The 10,794-nt window shown below is 32.5% G+C and overlaps 1 pseudogene; it reads right to left on the bottom strand.

Moving 5' to 3' along the window:
- Positions 1-494: 494 nt before the first annotated feature.
- LOC122198998 lies at positions 495-587 on the bottom strand (annotated as a pseudogene).
- Positions 588-10,794: the final 10,207 nt, after the last annotated feature.

Here is a 10,794-nt window from a genome sequence, read left to right as displayed (position 1 = left end):
GAAATCTCATCTGATTTGCATTTTTCTGACAATGAGTGATGTTGAATATCTTTTTAAGTATCTGTTGGCCATCTGTATGTCTTCTTTGGAAAGATGTCTATTCAGGTCCTCTGCTTATTTCTTAATCAGATGAATGATGATGACTTTGCTATTGAGTTCTGTGAGTTCTTTATATATTTTGTATATTAACCCCTTATCAATTATATGATTTGCAAACATTTTCTGCCATTAGGTAGGTTGCATTTTTATTTTGTTGATCATTTCTTTTGCTGTACAGAACCTTTTTAGTTTGATGTAACCTGCTCTTGAGATTCTTATTTTGTTCTTCCATATATATATTGTGTCTTTTTGCTTCTCTTTCTTTTAATATTTTTTATCATTGGCCTTTTAATCATTTGTCAGAGAGGTTTTAGCCTTTTTTTCCCCTCTTCTTCTTCTTCACTGTTGGGTTTGTTGAACTTCTTGAATCTGTAAATTTATTTTTTATCTATTTTAAAATGATTTGGCCATTATTTCTTTGTGCATGGGCCATGCTAATCTTCTCTGTATCATTCCAGTTTTAGTATATGTGCTGCCAAAGTGAACACTGGCCATTATTTCTTTAAATATTCTTTCTGCCCTCCCTTGTTCCTTCAGGGTCTCCAATTATACATGCAGACAATTGACATTTTTCAATAACACACCAAACAGTGGCCATTTTTACTTTTCAGTCTTATTTCTCTCTGTGCTTCATTTTGAATAGTTTCTATTCATGTATCTTTATGCTCACTGATATTTTTCTCTTCCATGCCTAATCTGCTTTTAATCGCATCCTGTGTGCTTTTCACTTAAGATACTGCATTTCAAGTCTACAAGTTCCATTTGGGTCTTTATAATATCTTCCATCTCTCTTCTTTATGTGTTCATATTGACATTTTGATTATAGATCATGTTCATGATATTTATAATAGCTATTTTAACAACCTTGTCTATAAATTTCATCATCTCCATTATTATGAGGGTCTGGTTCTACTACTTGATTTTTCTCCTGCTTTGGTTTATATCTTCCTGCTTATTTACATGATTGATAATGTTTTATTAAATGTTGGACAATTTTTAATTTTATGTTGTTTGTTTCTGGATTTTATTGAACTCCTTTAAAGAATGTTAGATTTTGTTCTGATGCATAGATAAGTAGCTTGTGGTAATTTTATCTATTAAAACACAACATTAAGTTTTGTTTGGAGAGGTCTTACATAGATTTTATCTCTGGGAATAATGTAATCCCAACTGCTGAAGTGTCACACATCTGTTAAGCCTCTACCCAATGTTTCCATTATTATAAGGTCTTTTTACACAAATTATTTACAGTTTGTGTGAGTTCTGAGTAGTATTGCTAATCAGTGATTCTTGCTTGGACTATGGGAGTCTCTGTTAACACATGCACGCATCAGTACTCAACCAATGCCTAAAGCATCCTTCTTAAATTTTTCATTGTTCTATGTGCAGTTCCTTCATCCCTTGAATTCTGCACCATAAATTCTAGCTGTCTAGATATTCCAAACTTTAATTGCTGTATCTTCAACTCAGTGAGACAATCAGGCTTTCTCCTGGAAACTTCATCCTGGCAATAAGCTAGAGTATTGTAGGACCCAGTTCATTTGTTTCTCTTCTCTCAGGGATTAGAGCCCAATGGGACTTGTTTTTCAATGTCTGAAAATGATTGTTTCATATATTTTCTCTGACTGTTAAATTGTCAGATGTTTTGTTTATGGTATGAGAGCAATTCTGAAGCAGAATTCTATGGCATTCATTTGCATGAACTTCTCCAGGTCTAAAAATGGTTTTGTGGAAGGAAAAGCTACCTAGGTCATACATTTATTAAAAATTTGGAATTTAGTAGTTTAAACTATTAAGTTCAAATTACATATTTTGTCTTAACCATACACAAAAAACAACTCAAATCAGATTAAAGACTTAAATGTAAGACCTGAAGCCATAAAACCACTAGAAGAAAATATAGGCAATAAGCTCCTTAGCATTGATTTTAGCAATAATTTTTTTTTTAATTTGACACCAAAAGAAAAGCAACAAAAACAAAATAAACAAGCTTAATTACATTAAACTAAAAAGCTTCTGCACAGCAAAGGAAACTATCAACAAAATTAAAAGGCAACTTATGGAATGAGAAAAAATATTTGCAAGCCACATATCTGATAAGTGGTTAATATCCAAAATATACAAGGAACTCAGCAATTCAATAAGCAAAAAATAAAATAAAATACCCCAACCAAAAAGGACCAAATTGACATTTTTCCAAAAACATACAGATAGTTAACAAGTACTTGAAAAAGTGCTCAATATTATTGATCATCAAGGAAATGTGGATTCAAATCATAAAGACATATCTCACACATGTTAAGAATGCGTTTAACAAAAAGACAAGAAATAACAAACACTGGTGAGGATGTGAAGATAAAGGAATCCTTAATGTAAACTGGTATAGCCATTTTGTAAAACTGTATGGAGGTTCATCAAAAAATTAAAAATAGAATTACCATATGATCCAGCCATGCTACTTCTGGGTATATAAATTCAAAGGAAACTAATCATTATCTCAAAGAGATATCTGTATTCCCATGTTTATAGCAGCATTATTCACAGAAGCCAAAGTATAGAAACAGCCTAAGTGTTTACTGGCAGATGAACAGGTTACAAAAATGTGATATATATATATATATGTGTGTGTGTATATATATATATATATACATATATATATATATATATTGTGTATATATATATACATATATATATTATATTCAGCTTTTAAAAAGAAGGAAATTCTGTCATTTGTGACAACATGGATGAAATTGGAAAGCATTATGCTAAGTGAAGTAAGACAAACAAGGAAAGGAAAATACCATATGGTATCACTTACATTTGGAATCTAAAACAAAAACAAAAACAAAAAAGAAAAACTCATGAGAGAGAGTAGAAAAGTGGTTGTCAGAGGCTGGGTTGTGGGGGGAAATAGGAAGAGATTGGTAAAAGGGTACAAATTTTCAGTTATAAGATGCAAAAGTTTTGAGAACTTAATGTATAAATGGTAACTAGAGTTGATAATGCCATTTTGTATAATTGAAACTTGCTAAGAGAATAAAACCTACATGTTCTCACCAAAAGAAAAAAAAAAGGTAAATATGTGAGGTGGTGGATGTGTTAATTAACTACATGGAAAGGAATCCTTTCCTACTCACAAGAAAATCCTTCCAAATGCTTTAAATTTCACAAATTAAAAGAATACATACTATTAATCCAGACCTCTTAAACACCCCTCTGCCATTTACAAACTTCATCAAATATCTTACACTCTTTGGTTGACAAAATCACAAACCCATAAATATATATTTTAATTAAAATTAAAAATCAGAGAGATTACCTAGTGGGATTAATTCTGACAATTACAATATCTCTAAACTACTAAATTAGTTCTTTGAATTTACTTTATTTTTAAATTTAACTTTAAAATATTGTGGGGATTGAGAAGATAATTTACCAACTCTGGGAGAAATGTTAGCATCTCAAGCAATTTGAGTCTATTACAATGATAATTTGTGATTGTTAAATCCCACCTTCACAAAAAGTTGACATTGTTTATTCAAGATTGTAGACAAAGCAAGGGATTTAGGGACAGTATACATCTTGAGTTTTCTCCAGTCACAGATAAACATTCTGATTCCTCTTTTTTTTTTATAAACAAGGGTTCCCAAGTCTGCATGTTATTCAATTGGTATTCTTTAATCGGATATGGTTAGATGAAAATCTTCACAGATATGCAGGTATAGCAAACTTCATTGATTTCTCAGTGGAATCTGCATTTCTTTAGCTTTAGGCAACAATTCCATATTTATTTTAATGACATCCCATTGTATCTTGAATATCTCTCATATTTTTTCTTCCTCTGAAATCCCAACTCTAAAGTTATGCTAATGAAACTTTCTGAAACATATAATCTATTCTAGAATTTTCTTAGAATCTACCTGTCATTTCTGGCTTCTATTCTTCCCTTAATTTTGAAAGCATTTACCTATCATTAGTCTTATGGCATATTTTCCTTTTATTATGAGTTTGTTAGGATTACTGACAGGTGTTCTGAAATTACATCTATGAATTCATTTGACGTTGTTGGATAAATTTTCTGAGTTTAGTATCCTAATTTCATTGAAACAATTATATGCATTCTTATACTTTCCTCACTCAACTTATACCTCTGCTTTATTTATTCTGCCCTTTCTAGGTTTTTTTTTTTTTTTCTGAAGAAAAGGGAAGTAAAATTTGTTACACAGTTCTTTCTACTTTTTCTCACTTATTAACAGGACACTCTGTTCATCAAACAATAGATCTATGCTTTCCCTCTTTTTCTGAACATGATTTATTGTCGCTTAACAATCATTGCTTCAATTTCCAGTTTTCCATTTTGATGCCCCTTTGGGTTTATAAACAAAAGATGTTGTAGAAAATGCTTTTGCTTCACAGGAAAAAATGCTTTAAAAATTCAATTAACTTTAGAAAAAAAGTCATTTTTTCAAATCACTGTAGTTAAGGAATTCTCAGTTATTGATTGTCCTTTTGCAGCTAAAATAAACAACTTTATGTCATTAGCCTGCCATTCTGGTGTATTCGAATTTACTTAGAATTACCACACAGCCAATCATTTAACTACATTCAATTTTTGGTTGAAAATCTCTGAGTCCTATAATATTACTGGGAGTGGCAAATTTTATTTTTGCTCCATAGAATAAGTTTTTCCAACCCTGCTAAAACTTATGACAAAGAAGTCTAATTTTTAACCCTCACTGATTTAAATACTATTTTAAGTTTGAAATATTATTTTATAAATATAAATTGCTTCAGCAAAATAGCACTGCAAAAACCAAATAATGCAAAAGGAATACGTTACTAAAAACAAAAATGTCACTAAACATATTGCAATCTATAAGTATTTGTCATTTAAGTCCTAGAAAGGACATCATGTTGTTATTAACATGAGACCATTAGATATCTTGCCATAGTGACACTGAAATATTAATCTGTCCTAGAAAGCAATTTTCTTTTTATTTTTATGAACAAGAGTAATTTGTGGTCCATAAGTAAGGAGAGAGAAATGATTTTAATGATAATAATCATAGAAGAAATTAGTGCTAGCATACTTACAAATAATCAATATTCTCTTCTACAAAAAAAGATTTCATCATGATTGTATACAAAACACAACATCTCTATGTTTGTCATGGAGAATGTGAGTATAGCAGATGATATGAAATAATTCCTAAAATACTTGTATTAATATAGTGAATTATTAAAAGAAGAATGGGTTATTATAATATTGTTACCTAAATTAGGTTTAACATATCTGTATATGTTTTATCATCAAATAGAAAAATAGTTTTTGTCATAATTAATAGCCTAAGTATGTTCAGATATTTTTTACCAAATTAAGAATATTACTGCATAAGGCAAGTTTTAATAAACTGTGTAGATGCATACTGTGAGAATTGCAAATGACTCAGTTTTTGAGAACTTAACCCACCATTGATAGCCAGGAAAAAGTACATTAGAAACACCTAGTGTTTGGCACCCAGTTGTGAAATTTTGCTGAGTTCTGATAATGCTGGGCACTGACAGCCTGGCGGAGTGGGCACACCACAGCCTCACACAGCACTCCAAAGGTCACCTGGTGGCTCTGAGGCCAGCTTCTTTAGGTTCAGCATTTCTGCACTAGGATTGCCAAACAAGGGAACACGAAGTGGAGGATACACACTTCAATTAGTTATTTTACAGACACAAAAGCTCTTTGCTTCTGCAAAATTTTCTTCTACTTTTTATCTAAATGTCTTCCATTTCTTGAAGCTCTATGAAAGAGAAAGTGATTCAGGTACCATATCTTTTTGCAGATTACTGGCTGGTAAAATGCAATGTGATGGGCAAAAACAAATGTGAAATCAAATGCACTTGTCTTTTCAGTTTTCAGTTTTATATTGAAGTGTTTAGCTTCCTTATAACTTTTCTGCCATGTTATGGTAAGTACAGGTCTAATTTTATTTTATTTTTACAGATTTTCTCAACATTTTATTAACTGCATATTTCATAATATATGTCTGAAAACTGCCATCTTAAGCATAGAGTGTACTGAAAGCTATACATATTTTTAAGAGTAATAAATAGTGTTAAAATAATTATCTTGTTAAAAATAATTTACTCTTTTGGATGGATTATGGAGAATTTTTCTCATCTTTACATTTTTCCCATTGAACTTATTTTTATAACTAATGAATAATCTATTATCTTTAAAAGTGGATTTATACTACAACCTATATTCAAGTTTAAACATAGAATCTCATTCTCATGTCAGTAAGATTTGTATTGAGATAACTAATCAGGCAGAAATAAGCACATATCAACAAAAGTCTTTTTAATGACAGATTACTGTAGTATAACTCTATCCTAAAATTCTAAAAAGTTCTGGGGTACCTGGGTGGCTCAGTGGGTTGAGCATCTGACTCTTGATTTCAGCTCAGGTCATGATCCCAGGGTCAGGAGATGTAGCTCCTCATTGGGCTCCACACAGAGCATGGAGCCTGCTTGAGACTCCCTCTCTCCCTCTGCCCTTTCCCCTGTCATGTGCACGGCTGCTCTCTCTTTCTCTATCAAATAAATAAATAAATAAATAAATAAATAAATAAATAAATAAAATTCTATGGCCTAAAACTATATATTCAAAATGAGCAATGTGATAACAGAATCGGTAAGTTACTATAATACTTCTTCCTATATACAAAATATATTTCACATTAAAAAAATGTTTATTTATTTATTTTTGAGAGAGTGAGTGCACAAGCGGGAAGGAGCAGAGAAAGAGGGAGACAGAGAACTGAGAGCAGGCTCTGCACTGACAGCACAGAGCCTGATGTGGGGCTCTAGCTCATGAACTATGAGATTATGACCTGAGCCAAAATCAGATGCTTAACCAACTGAGCCACCCAGGTGCCCCTATATTTCAAATTCTTTAAAAATGTTTATTTGTTTATTTTGGAAGAGAGAGAAAGGGGCAGAGAGAGAGGGAGAGAGAGAGAGAGAGAGAGAATTCCAAGTATACTCCTCACTATCAGCACAGAGCCCAATGCCGGGCTCAAACTCACGAACTGAGAGATCATGACCTGAGCTAAAATCAAGAGTTGAACGCTCAACCAACTAAACCACCCAGGTGCCTCTATTTCAAATTTTAATATATTTTGTTACATATAATTTTTATAAACACACCAGTAAGAATAAAAACATACTATTTCAAATATACATGTTTAGAAATGCTTCTGAGTAAAATATTAAATTTAATATATTTTTGAAAAATGTGTTTGAAGTCAGATAAATAAATAATTATAATATATTGACATTTTTAAAGCTTTAAATATATAGAACTTTGATGAAGCCATCTATAGGAAACCATCTCAGACTCTTTTTAATTGATAAAATATAAGACTACCTTGTTTCTCAACACATATAAATGTTACATTAAGTGTTTAAAAAGAGTTTGATTTCTTCAATCTAAGCCAGAAAATGTGCTACAGAAATATTATAAATGTCCAGGCAATATTTCCAGCTAGCAAACATATTCCACTCCCCACTTCCACACTAAGAATACACTTAAACTGACATTACAAGATCTTAATTTAGTGGGTTAGAATTAATTATGTTCCACTCTATCTTGTGATTGGTAGAAATGTTTACTTCTCCTCTGCCTCCCTTAGTGCTTAAATGTTCTGTTGACTTCACCATGAACTTCAAGGTGAACTTCATAGGTTCACGGAGAGGTTTATTTATTTTGGCAGAAAAAAAGGCTGACTCTATACATAGCTAAGCTTTAAACTACATTCCTGTACCGTGCAAAACCATCAACATTTTCTCCACAACTGGCTATTTTCCATTTGTGATATGATGAAAAGCAAAACAAGTTAGCTAAGGAACCAGAATTCTTTTCAATGCTGGAAAAGTGGGCATGGGGGTGGGAGTGGCAGCGGGAAGAGGGGGGTGGAGAGGGAGAGAAAGAGAAAGAAAACAAAACAAAAACAAAATGCTAAGGATACAATTTTGGTTACATGTGCACTGTATCAATCTTTCAATCTAATTTCATTTTAAGATAGACATTGGATGATCTTTAATTTTTTCCCTTGAAAGCTGTCAAATTCACTAGAAATACAAAAATAAATTTAACTTACCTAAACTAATCAAGTAAGCAACCTTTGTTAGTATTCGAGAAAGGAAGAACAAACATAATTCCAGACATCATATATACACAGAACTGTACTCCACTTTGTAATGCCAATTTCAGTCTTGAGGCACAGTATGCTTGCATTCATCCTTGGTCTCTATTTATTGGATAAGTTAAGTGCTCCCCAAATTTGCAAGCATGGTTATAAATTATTGTTTTATTTTATTTTATTTATGGACAAGTTTAGTAAAGCATGAAGCTTTCTTTCCCCTGAACATTTGAAATATGGAAGTTTTAACATACCCCCTTGTCTATTCCTTCCTTCTTCTTATATATATTCTAATGCAGCATTATTACCCCACAACTTCAGGGGGAAATCTGTAGATATGACAAAATACTTTATAATTCAGTTAAAAAAGCCAAAACATTGGGGTGTCTGCGTGACTCAGTTGGTTAAGTGTCAGACTTTAGTTCAGGTCATGATCTCACAGTTCCTAAGTTCAGGCCCCGTGTCAGGCTCCTTGTTGACAGCTCAGAGGTTGGAGCCTGCTTCAGGTTCTGTGTCTCCTCTCTCTCTGCTCCACCTCCACTCACGCTTTCTCTCTCAAAAAAAATTGTTTTAATTAAAAAGAAAAGCCAAAATATTTATAGTAAAGTAGGGAACTTAGGTTTCTTATATTTGGATATTTTAAGCAATGGGGAGAACAGTACTATCCTAAATCTCTGATTATTATTTTTAGAACCTAGTATAGAATTCCGAATTCTCAGACCATTAACATGTAAAACATTCTAAGAGGATATTGCTGTGAAAATTAAATGTAGCTGTTCATTGTAATGCTTTTAAATGCTCTGCCATTCTTAATTCACATCAATCAATTGCAATCATTAATCAAGCTGAATGCAATGGTTTGGGTGAACACTTAATATTGATTCTAGCTTAAATTTCACTGCAATTATAACTTAATGATAAGTAGTATGTGTAATATTTAAATATAATCTAGTTTAAACTGTCAATTAAGTGACAGCAGTGAAAAAGGACAAGTCCTGTGACCCGAACAGAAATTATAAGGAAACCTTTTCTGAAATGGATAAGGAAAGAAGCCAAAGGATTAAAAGAGCAAGAGGAAGTTGATATTAGTTGATAATGTTAAACTTACTGTTGAGCTATGCCAACACTAACATGTTTACAGGGATCCTCTAAGACCAAATGGAAGAAAAACCAGATGCACCAACAAACAGAACAGTCATTTGGGTGTCAGAAGAAAGCATTGCTTTCAAACACCCAAGGATTTTCTGCTGAAATTCAAGGTTGCCTTCCTAGGTGGAAAGTTCAAACACTTATTCTCACAAAATACAACATTTAGAAAAGGAAGCCGGTCACTTAATTATTTCCTGGATCAAGTGTGTTGCTCAGATTTTCCTGAGTCAACCAATCAATCAGCTTTGCGTTAGTCCCTTCATTTCACTGATTATAATTTTCTTCATCTGAAAATGAATGTTTCAACCAAATAATTCATAAGGAAAAAAACCTTTATTTTAGCAGTTTGATTTGAGGAAAAGTATATTTCTAGACCTACTTGAAGGAATACTGTATGAGAGATGCTTAAAATGTGGCTCCCTGACAAGCAGCATTGGCATCACCCAGGAACTCACTGGAAATGCAGATTCTCAGGCCTTCTACTAATCAAATCAGAAACTCCAGTGATTCCAACACAGACTGAAATTTGAGAACCATTGCTCTCAGGCATGCTATTTGTTAGACAAAAACAGGAAGTATCAAATGCAAAATGGCTGACTATTCTCTCCAAAATCACACCAAACTGACAAATACTTAAGAGCAAAAATTACAAAAAGAACAACTAGTAAATAAATACCGAGCAATACCAACACTTTAGGGAGTTATTGACGATATGTAGTCACTATATCTAGTGACTATGTCTAATCACCTGCTGACTATATCTGTAAGCAATTTCTGAAAAGGAAAATATAGACAAAATCCAAATCATGCCAAAACCCAGTGGATAGGAGAAATTATCACATATAATTAAAATAGTAAGTTTTTGAAAAATCTTTGTTTGCTTTTCAGGAGAGCTGAAGAGCCTAAATTCAAAGATCACTGCAGTAGAGGCAGGGATAATAAAGGTGCTAATGAAAGTTGATTCAATTAGTTTAAAGACTGAGGAAGAGCTGGTCAGTCTCATGTGCAGATATAAGCCACAAACCCAGTGATAAAACAGTTCTGACATTGGAAATGGTCAGAGTACCCGAGACTTTGGAATGTGTTCCAAGTAATATTAAATGTTATGGAAAGAAGAAAGAAATATATTTCCATGTGGGAAAACATATCGCCAACCTGAAGTGAATCTGTAATCCCTCTATCCCTAACTACACACTCATGCATAAACTCATCACAGCTGCCATTGCTATGCATTAATCAGATGCTACATGTACATCCACAAGTGACAAGAGCATAGGCAATTACTACTACTAATACCAAATATCTTTATCTCTGTATATCTATGTATCTCTATAGATATACTCAAAGTCTA

The sequence above is a fragment of the Panthera leo genome, chromosome C2 (assembly GCF_018350215.1).
Source record: "Panthera leo isolate Ple1 chromosome C2, P.leo_Ple1_pat1.1, whole genome shotgun sequence".
NCBI classification, from domain to species: Eukaryota; Metazoa; Chordata; class Mammalia; order Carnivora; family Felidae; genus Panthera; species Panthera leo.
The sequence above is the reverse complement of the archived record's forward strand: the minus strand, read 5'-3'. Positions and strand labels throughout refer to the sequence as shown.